Genomic DNA, 10,829 nt, shown 5'->3' with positions numbered 1-10,829 from the left:
ACAAGTCCACCAACGCACCTGTGTGCAGTGCTGCCTCCTGCTCCTCCAGATCAGAGCCTGGCTGGCCTCCTGCTTCCAGCCTCACACAGACTCACTTCCTCCTGAAATCACACTCCCACCCCCTGCCACACCCCCACCTTCCCCCCATGGCAGGACATCTGAGATGCCTGGCTGAGGACAAGGCACTGGGAGCTGCCACCATAGCTCCTGGTGTTACACCTCTCAAGGCTTCTGGAAGGCTGGCACCAGGTGCCCGTCATGCTCCGTGCAGGTTGCAACTGCAAATCTTTGAGTGAAGGCTGGCACTGGAACTCCCCGGGAGCAGGGTGTCATTGCAGAGGGCACGTGATGAGCAGGGCAGAGACAGCTGGAGCAGGTAGTTGTGGCCGAGTGGTGAAGGCGATGGACTAGAAATCCATTGGGGTTTCCCCGCGCAGGTTCGAATCCTGCCAACTACGGGGCGCAGTCCCCTTTTGGTCTCCCTGCAACTGACCAGGCTGCAGCTGTGGGACTCGGCTCCATGTACCTGGTGCCCAGGGAGACAGTAAAACCCCTTGCCTGCAGCACTTGTCCGTGCCCCTCCCCTGAAATTCCTGCACGAATGGGAAATCCTGCTCCCTCCCCTGAAATTCCTGCACGAGTGGGAAATCCTGCTCCCGTTGACAAGGTAGGCAAGTTGAGGGCAGCAGAGAACGGACCAGTGCTGAGTATGAGCCACGAAACAGAGGGCCGCTGTTGTTGCTTCTTGAGCAGAACTTCAGAGCCTCTTCTCACCTGACACGCCAAGCAGCACAGCCCCAGCAGCTGTCTTCCCTATCCCTGAAACTACAGCAGCTCACCTCCAAAGACAGCCTGCACAACATGGCCCTCGGTGCTAAAGATGAAGGGAAGACACCTCATGGATTGGAGATCCTGCCAGCACTCACAAAGTGCCCCTCACTTTAGGTCTCACTAAGGCGGACCGGTGTGGAGCAGCAGCCAAGCTGGGGGAAGAGAAGGGGCCAGCACCGAATACGAGCTGCAGAAGAGGTGCTTCTTTGCACACCAGTGGACCTCACTGCTAACGATGAAGGGCAGACACGTCAGAGATCTGCGATCTTGCCTGCGGTCCTGGGGATGTTCTGCCTGAGCCGTTCCCGGTCCTTGCACACATGGACAAACTTTCCCAGGGGCTTTCACAAATTTTCCTTAAGGACGGAAAGATGAGAGGTGGGTCTCTTCTGTCTCTTCCTCTTCGGGAAAAGAGGTGGAAGTGCAAGAGAGCAGATGGTGGTGACCGTGGCATCAGGAAACCACCCCCCGCCACCACGGACCTCGATGGGTGGGACAGAGGAGAGCCGGAGGCTTCCCAGGAGACTTCTTTCAGTCCCGTACCCAGCTGCTCCCAACAGAGCGGCAGCAGAGGAGAAGGTGCTGGCAGCCTGCCTGGGTGGTGCAGCATCTTAAAGAAAAGGGAAACTCTGAGGGGCACACGCAGCGAGAGCCTGGAGAAAGAGGAGAGAAAAGCCTATTGCTGGTGCATGGTCCGTTCCCCGCAGCCGTGCCACTGAGGGCCAGGGAAGCATTGCAAGGGAAAAAAAAGATCAGAGAGATTGTCGGTATGAATGAAGAAGGGAAGGGACAATGGAGAGGGCACCTGAGCTGAGCCATGGGCCTCTTGATCTGCAGTGAAGAACTTTCCTCTGAGTAACAGCTCCTGCAGCAGACCACAGCTGTGGCCACACTCCCCATGCTCACATCGGTGCCCACATCCCAGCCCTCTCCATCCTGCTTTTGCTTTTCTCTCCTCTGCCTGGCTGCTGCATGCTCTGGCCTGTGGATGGGTCGGGGAACCAGCAAACACTAGCCCAAAAATGCAAGCTTCAGCACTGCCACCTCGTCCCTTACCCTCACCAAGACGCTCTACCAGCTCAGCGTGCCCAGAGCCCAGATGCCTTGCAGCATCTAAGACTGGCCGCCACCCACTTCAGCTGGGCCAGCCCTGCCCTGGGGCGACTGGGAGCCACCTGCACGCCAGCAGTGTTGGGCAGGACAGGAATGGCATCAGGTTCAGAGAGAAGGGGTTTCTCTGGCTCTTTGGCACCCTGCATGGTGGCAGGGGCAGCCCTCGGCTGTTGGGCAGCAGCAAGGGCAAGACTGCGCCAGGAGGGAGGACACGCCAGGAGCTGTGGGGGAGCACAGCACAGCACAGCACGGGCAGGGAAAGGGGGAAAGGCTCTTGCAGCCTGTGTGAAAGGAAAGGTGCTAAGTGCTATGCAACTTGCTTAGAGGAACAAACACTGACTAGGGCTAAGAGCTTTTACCTCAGGGTCAATGTGACTGAAGACTTAATCTAAACCGGCTCTCACTGACGGAGAACTGCTCATACAGACAATAAAAAACCAGGAGATCTGTCTTTCAGAAAACCCCCAGGCATATAACCATAGCCATAACAGCAATGGGCCTGAATCTGATACAAAGCCCCTTCACCTACACGGGACATTAGTTTAGAAGAATGAGGATTAACACCCCACTGACCATACATTCACACACCCTGTTCCGGGATGAGCACAGGGCGATTTTGCGAGCAAGAATAACTGATTTGCCCACCCCTTCACATGAATAATTTGACTGGGCAACACAACTGTATTGGAAACGTATAACTCCTGTTTTCCTCTATAGACGGTCCGCCCTGCGTTAGGCTGGGGCACCGCTCTGCGCAGAGCTAAAACAGGAGAATCAATTCCCTTGGTAATTCTATGCTAATCATCCTTGTCTCACTCCTCGGCCAGCAAGGAACTGACTTTTACACAACGTACAGTCTGGCAGCATCTGGAGAGCTGGATTTGTGGGCAGGGTTGCAGCCCTCGTGAGCTCTCTGGAGAGCACCTCCTCTCCACCCTGCCAAGCAACAAGGTGCCCCCTTGCTCTGGGGTTTCCTTCCCTTCCTCCAGAGCCAGCTCAGATGGTCAAAGAGACAGACCCCGTGCAGGGTTACGGGCAGGAGGTGTGGGGAGAAGGGCAAAGCAAGGTCCTTGAGCTACCCAGCCCAGGCGCAAATGAGGTGAACTTTGCAGGGAGACAATTTTCCACCCCAGGTGAGGGCACAGGTAACAGGAAGGGAAGGAGGCCTGAGCGCTGGCAATGCCAGGGAGCATCAGGCAGGCCTGTGGGAGGTCCAGCTGAAGCGCTGTGGGGAGCAGAGTGGCGCAGCGGAAGCATGCTGGGCCCACGACCCAGAGGTCGATGGATCGAAACCATCCTGTGCTAATGGGCTTATTAAAGCTAGAGCCTCCTGATAGGCTTAGTTTTAACCTGCAGTGCTCTAGCTCTTTGGGAAAGCAGGGCCCTCCCGCACCTTCAGCCCCTTCTCTCTGTCCTCACGCCTTCTTTCTCCCTTGCTTTCTTAGCAGCCAGCACCCCCAAAGTCCAAAGTCACCCTCAGCAAGGCAGACGGGTAGGTGTGGAGCAGCAGGCAGAGCACAGCGCAGAGCTCCCCCCACCAGGCAGTGGGTGTCCTGGCGACCCAGGTCTTTCGGTCATCTCATCAGGCAGCTCAATTCCAACTTCCAGCCACAAGCAGGGACTTCCAGGACTCTGCAGGTGGGGAGGTGTGGGAGAATGGCTAGCTGAGAAGAGTCACGTAGACATGATCCAGCTGGCCGAGCAAAAGCTTGAGAAACATCGGATTCAGCCCCCATAACTGCTGGGCTGGCAAGGACACCTTGTCCTTGACTATAATTGTTGTATGATAACAGGGAGATTGCAGCTGCTCAGGCATGGGAAAAGAGGATGAAAGTAACTGTAAAGAAGGAATGACCATGACCTTTCAATTGCAATGACCCTTCAAAAGCAATTGAGAGTGGCCTCTGCCAGAAGTTCTCCTTGTCTGAGTGCTTCACGAGCTGTCAGCAGCAACACGGCATAGGTATCTGCAGGTGAGCTGCCTCCCACCTGGGTACTTGGTGGGCCAGAGGGTCGCTTGGATGTTGACTGTGGGGTCCCCTCTGGCTCTGCAGGTGGTGGGCCATCCACAGGAATACCACTTGCCCTAGGTGCTTGTCTTCATTTCATGGTGGATGCCACTGTGGTATAAACTGCATGGTATATCTTTTTATATCTGAGCACTTCTTGGTCCAAAGGAAGTGGACAGCCCACCAGAGGGAGATCTGAGAACGTGGTCAAAAATGGCCATCAGGCAATCACAAAGCAGTATGAGAACCCATGGGGAACGACGCTGTCAAAAGTTGCCTCTTCTGGGTATGTAGTGAGTGGGGGCTTCCTTGCCTGACGTGCTTCTGGGTACACGGGTAGGGTGGGCTGGTCCTGGCAGCCAATCACAGGTCTGCCTGAGAGCAGGTGGGTATGAAGGGGTCAAGAAATGGCTGTCAGCCAGTCACAGAGCAGCATGAAAATATCTTGGTAATGGTCTGTAACAAGAAAACGCAGCTGAAAAACTGGTGCCTCCTGTGTACGCAGGGGAAGGTACTTCCTGGTCAGATGGACACCATCACTCGTCAGTGATGGCATGGGCATTCACCAAAGCGATCATCCACCACCAAAACCAGCAGCGGCGCAAGGCAGACTTTAGACCAGGAACTGATAATGGGTAGAATCCGGCCAAACAAATTGCTGACGGGCGTGCAGCACGCAATGTGGCAGATGCTCATATTTGACCAAATTATATAAACCGAGAAACCTGTGCTAGAAAATATCCACCTAGCCTACGCACACATCATACCATAGGGCAGGTGATTGTTACCGTAGCATTGCCTGCTTTTTGCTCACCGATTGCTGGGCTAATACTAGACAAGTGTACAAGATATAGACATATTCAGTGCCTAAGAAGAAACCCAGGCTGGTTGACCTGACCCTCGTTTCAACCAAAGGGCTCACCATGCAACCACGTTAGCCCGGGACAGCGTGAATGTGACTGCGACTGGGGCAGACTCCAACGGTGTTACCTCAGTGTTATGCCCTATGGTATTCCCAACTGTATTGGCTTCATATGGCAAGGTTTTGGAAGTGTCCGGGGTAGGGGATGCTGCAGAGTGCCCTCTGTGAGAAGAGATAAGGGGCTGCCCTGTGTCAGGCACAGCTCCACAGCGGACCCATCACACAAGACAGCTGAGCCATCATCAAAGTTTGTGGCCCCTCTGTGAAAAGATATTCCAGAAAGGGCAGAAAATGCCAGACAGGGAGAGGGGGAAGGAACAAAACAAGGAGGAAGAGCAGAGGGAAGATACACCCTGCTTGGGCAGATAAAGGAGTCTGGTGTGAAGGAGTAAAGTTGATCCAGGGACAGGGGAGAGGAAAGGCGATGCTCTGCATTTGTCAAATAATTGGCAAATCTATTTATTTGTTTGTTTGTTTATTTCCCCAGTCAAGCCTGATGTGCCCACAAGAGTTTTCGCTAAGGCATTTCCCTCTGTTTATCTTGACCCATGAGCTTTCTCATCCTCTTTTGCATGCTCTGGATCCCCCTGAGGGTGGGGAAAGGAGTGAGCAGCTGGGTGGGTGTTTGTCTGGGCTTAAAGCGCTGCAGGTACCTACACACAAGCGCACATACACTTTCATAGTACATGCACAGCTGGCACACATATGAACGCAGATGGGGAGAGGCAGCATTGGCAGCACCGAGCATCTTGAGTTTCCCTGGCCAACATCTGCACCCAGAGAAGCACACATGGCAGGTTGTGGTCGTGCATGTGCCGGGGTGCGGAAGCAGGAGTCCGTCCAGCGTGTCCACCTCTCTCTGGGCCCTGCCCTTGAGCCAGTTTTTAACCCAGCGAAGGGTACTCCCACCCAAGCCATGGGCAGCCAGTTTCTCCAGGAGGATACTGTGGGAGACTCTATCAAAGGCTTTACTAACTAAAGTCCAGGTAAACAACATCCACAGCCTTTCTCTCATCCCCCAAGCGGCTCGCCTTGTCATAGAAGGAGGTCGAGTTTGTCAAGAAGGACCTGCCTTTCATGAACCCGTGCTGGCTGGGCCTCATCGCCTGGGAGTCCTTCATGCCCCACAGTCTTCTCATCTCCAGGCTAAACAGGCCCAGGTCTCTCAGCCTCTCCTCATAAGAGAGGCACTCCGTTCATCTATTCTTTATGCAATGTCGCAAAGGCCTGCCTGTCTCATCTGCAGTCCCCCTGGAGACAGTGACCTAGCCTGTTCAGGCTCCGGCATTGCAGAGACACCCTGTACTTTACTGGAATTGGGTGTAACGATGTTCCTGGTAACTAAGAACCGAGACACCCTCATTTCTCTTGCAGCTTATGGCCAAGGGGAACACAAGGAGCCTCTCTCAGTAGGACTCTCTACCTGAAGGGGACAGAGATTGCCAAGTCTCTGATTCCAGGGTTGCTTAAAGAAAAAAGCAATGTCCTTTGCTGTGCTGACAGTCAAAAGCCAATCTGGATGGTGGGTTGTACGTGGGGGTGGTGTAGCACAGTATTTACAGACTCCCACTCTCTCATCAGCAGTGCTACAAGTAGACGGAGTTACGAAGACCAGGATCGTGATTGTGCATGCTCCGGTCCCTACCAAAATGCCCACCCTAACCCCATCCTCCAGTCACACTGCCTACAGAGACATCCTCATGCAATCCCACCACAGGTTGCAATTTTCAGAAGGACCGCAGTCAGGAAGTATGAGCCACAGAAGAGGTCTGCTGGGTGAAGGTGGCTCTCTGGCTTGCCAAGGTCTGCCCTCAGACAGAAAGGCCTCAGGAGTGCAGGACCTGGATTGACCTGGTGTCCTGTGTGGGACAGCCTGGCCCGAGCTGCAGGTCCCAGGCCCTGGGGAGCTCTGGGAGGTCTCTGGCTGCACACTGAATCCTGTAAGGGGGGCACAAAGGGTTCTCCCCAGGGAGGAGCAGCATCAGAGCCTACAGCGGTAGGAGCAGTTACCATGAGCTTGGGGAAGCAAACAGGCTGGGGACCATGGCAGCCCCAGCAGCTGGTGCTGCCAGGAAGGAAACCAAAGAGAAAAGCGAGGAACCTGCCTGCACTGGCCCACTACACCCACTGGCCCACTACATCCACTGGCCCAGAATCCTTTCTCCCCGATTGCTGAGTAAGCCTAGCAGAGCCCCAGGAGCACCCTCCACTGCTTGGAGGAATGCTGTCTCAGCCCCACAAGGGGCATTCCTCCTCCTGCAGCTGCAGAGTATCTGCATACCAAACATACCTTCCCTGTTTCCAAGACCTTCGGAGACTGGGTCCTGCCATACTGCCTCGGTCCCAGCAGAAGTCGGCAGTCCAGCTTGTGCAATCAGTAACACGCTGCTTTGGGTCCTGGTGCCAACTCTTCCCTCTGTTGAACCTCATTCCCTGCCCTCTCTCTTCGTCCCCTCGTTCAGCAAGGTCAGGAGCTCGGCTAGGACTGCAACCAAGAGTAAGCATATCTAGTTAATGGCTGCTTCATACTAGCTCCAGGTGAGAAACCAGAGAGGCAATACCTTACACCGGCAGATTGGCAGGTTGTCCAACACGGGGGTGAAGGGAGGCAGCAGCAGAGGTAGAATCATAGAATGGTTTGTGTTAGAAGGGGCCTTAAAGATCATCAAGTTCCAACCCCCCTGCCATGGGCAGGGACACCTCCCACTAGACCAGGTTGCTGACAGCCCCATCCAGCCTGGTCATGAACACCTCCAGGCATGGGGCATCCACAGCTTCTCTGGGCAACCAACCTCACAGTAAAGAATTTCTTCCTAATACCTAGTCTAAATGTCCCCTCTTTCAGTTCAAAACCCTTCCCCCTCCTCCTATGGCTCCACTCCCTGATCAAGAGTCCCTCTCCGTCTCTCGTGTAGTCCCCCTTTGGGTACTGGAAGGCTGCTATAAGGTCTCCCCGGAGCCTTCTCTTCTTCTCCAAGTGGAGAAGAGATGGCAAGTGCAGGCATCGAACCACCGATGACTGGTCCGTGAAGGTCCCCTGTGAGGTGCAACGTTGAAGAGGTTCTACTGGAAACTTCATAACCAGGTTTAATTAGGGAGAAGCAAGGGGTTCACAGCCTGGGTCTTGCAAGAGAGGGCATACCAGGCTTGCCCAAAGAGGTCTGCAGCTCCCTCCAAAGGTGAAATGAGCAGAGAACGCTTGGTGGCCCTGTAGAGAGGCCATACTTGGTGATGGGCAGGGAGACAGAGAGACTGCCAGGCTTGGCCAGGGGGATTTGGCTGAGTGAGGGTGACCACAGTGGAAAAAGAAGCACCATCCAGGAGGTCCCATGGCGTAATGGTAAGCACTCTGGACTCTGAATCCAGCGATCTGAGTGCAAACCTCAGTGGGGCCTGGTCCTTTTGGCTCCCTCACCATGCTTACACCCAATTCCCTTGACTTGCTCTTGGGTCAATTCTTTGATGCACTCACATCTTCCTTCTTTTCCTGCGCTTGCAGCACTGGCACTGACATCAGTGACCCTTCTACCCTGTGCCCACCAAGTCTCTGCAGCTTTCGTCAGAAATGGCCAGCGCCCCCTCTCTGCTGACTTCTGCTTGATGGCTGCTCCTGGATGAGGGCCTCCAGCAGGGCCTCAGAGAATCACACAGCAGACAGGGTGGAGACACGATGCAGTCTGAGCCTGAGCCCAGCTCAAAGCAAGGCCAAGTAGAGGCCGTTTTTCATCCTTTGTCTGGTTGGATGCTGCACATCTCCAGAGATGGAGACTCTGCAACCTCCCTGGGCACACGTTTCCCATCTTTGACCACCACTGTTTGTGGCAGTACTTGTATTTCCAATTCTGTCCAGTGCTTCTTGCTCTCTCCGTTGCTCTGAGGCGTTTCTGACTTTCCCTTGCCTGCTTGCTTATTTTTGGTGCTCCGGCTCAGGGAGCTCCACCCACAGCTGGGAGTGCCCCATGCAGGGGGGCAGACTCACTGTCATGGGAGAGAGCAAGTTCTCCTTCTTCCTTTCAGCGGTGTTGGCCAGCCGAGGCGGGGGGGGAAACAAACCACCACGAGTTTCCAGCTACGCTGCACAAAGTCTTTAATGAGAAGGAGCAAATGCGGTGGCACAGGGCAGAGACCTGACACACATGGGAGGGAGCAGGTTCTCCCTCTTCTCCTCACAAGAAGATGGCATTCTCCTTTACGTTGCCTGTCATCCCTCCCACCCCAGGTATTTGGAGACATGGATAAGGTGCCTCCTCACCCTTCCCTTCCCTTCCCTTCCCTTCCCTTCCCTTCCCTTCCCTTCCCTTCCCTTCCCTTCCCTTCCCTTCCCTTCCCTTCCCTTCCCTTCCCTTCCCTTCCCTTCCCTTCCCTTCCCTTCCCTTCCCTTCCCTTCCCTTCCCTTCCCTTCCCTTCCCCAGGCTAAGCAACCCCAGCCGTCCCAGCCTCTCTCTGTATGACAGATGAGCCAAGTCCTTAATCACCTCAGTGTCCCTTTGGCAGGGCTGACAAAACCTCTAGCTGTGCAGAAGTGGGAAGCAGCCACACAATGACACCCGTGGAGCCCCTGTAAGGGGACCTAGCATGCAGACGTCCAGGTCTCCTGCAGAGGAACAACACTTAGCAGAAGGATTTCCACTTGCTGCTGGGAATAGATGGAGGAAGAGAGAAAGCAGAAACAACAGCGTTCAGTCAGAGGAAGACGTGCACCTGTCCCAAAGTTTGTGCAACTCGATCAGCAATGACTGCTGAGAGGGTTTGGTGGCGCAGCGTGGAGGAGAGAAATGCCTCGTCTGAGAGACTGGATATTCCTTTGTGCTTAGCTGCATGCTTGCATGTAGGAGGCCCTGCTTTCCTGCTGAGCACCTTTGGTGCTTTTTTGTCTCCAAACCTCCTGTGAGTAGCAAAGGGCATCAGCAAAAGGAAAAGAGGTATAAACCTGACTTCCAAATACCAGGACTCTGCCGGAGATTTATGCTCAGAAAGGCAACATGTCTTTGCATGTTGCAAAGGCACCCTCAACAACTCAGCTGAGCACACATATCCATATTTTTATGTTGTCATCTCAGCCCAGTTCATAAGCCTGCTTCTGTCCTCTGCCCAGGGCTTACTTGGGGCAGGAGGAGAAGAGTCACGGCTTCCTAAGCGTACATGCAAGATGCGCTGGGCACACTGGCAGAAGAAATGAGGTCAGCTCTTGAATGCTTTCAGTGATGGAACTCACTCATGGCTGATCCTGAGAGATATCACAAGGCCATGATCACAAGGCTTTCATTTTCATTTTTGGTGTTTCTCTTTCCTGGTTGCTTACTTTTGCTGCTCTAGTATAAATGCTTGGAGCTCTATTCACAACTGAGTGTAAGCTTGAGTCAGAGGCGAGTTGCTCTTCCTTTCAGAGGTGTTGGCCAGCTGAGGCGGGGGGGAAACAAACCACCACGAGTCTCCAGCTATGCTGCACAAAGTCTTTAATGAGAAGGAGCAAATGCGGTGGCACAGGGCAGAGACCAAGACACACGTCTGCAGGGAGGCAAAGAAAATGGCCCGCTGCCCAAGGAGAAGCTCCACACAAAGCGCTTGCCTTTTCCCATTCTGCTCTACCTGGTGGCAATCGCAGCCCACCAAGAGCAGTCCCTAACTCCAGCACCCTCTCCCCATCAGCAGGAGATTCAGCAAAGCAGAAAAGAACGAGCCCTTTCTCAAGGAGCTCAGAGCAAATCGGAGCCAGGGGAGGCACGGCGAGGCCTGCCATGCAGTGAGGAGCAGCGGGCGCAGGTCCCTCCTGCCTGCTGGGATGGGGACACCCAGCCCATCGGCAAGCCGTGGCCACACTCCTGCTGCAGAGTTCCCGTCTTCCCTCCCGCTCCAAAGGGGATGATGCGCCGGCTTCAGCAGTTCAGACTGCAGCGGGGGATAGGCAGACACAGCCCTGACCCCCCCAGACCAAGGGAGCCCCCAGAAGAGAT

The 10,829-nt window shown here is 54.6% G+C and overlaps 1 non-coding gene across 1 annotated transcript; it reads left to right on the top strand.

The window, feature by feature from the left end:
• The first annotated feature begins 376 nt into the window (after window positions 1–376).
• TRNAS-AGA (transfer RNA serine (anticodon AGA)) lies at window positions 377–458 on the top strand. The gene has a single exon. It is a non-coding gene; the product is annotated as a tRNA-Ser (tRNA).
• Window positions 459–10,829: the final 10,371 nt, after the last annotated feature.

Source organism: Numenius arquata, unplaced genomic scaffold, assembly GCF_964106895.1.
Source record: "Numenius arquata unplaced genomic scaffold, bNumArq3.hap1.1 HAP1_SCAFFOLD_90, whole genome shotgun sequence".
NCBI lineage: Eukaryota > Metazoa > Chordata > Aves > Charadriiformes > Scolopacidae > Numenius > Numenius arquata.
Note: the sequence above shows the minus strand (reverse complement) of the source record. Positions and strands in the feature narration are given on the sequence as shown.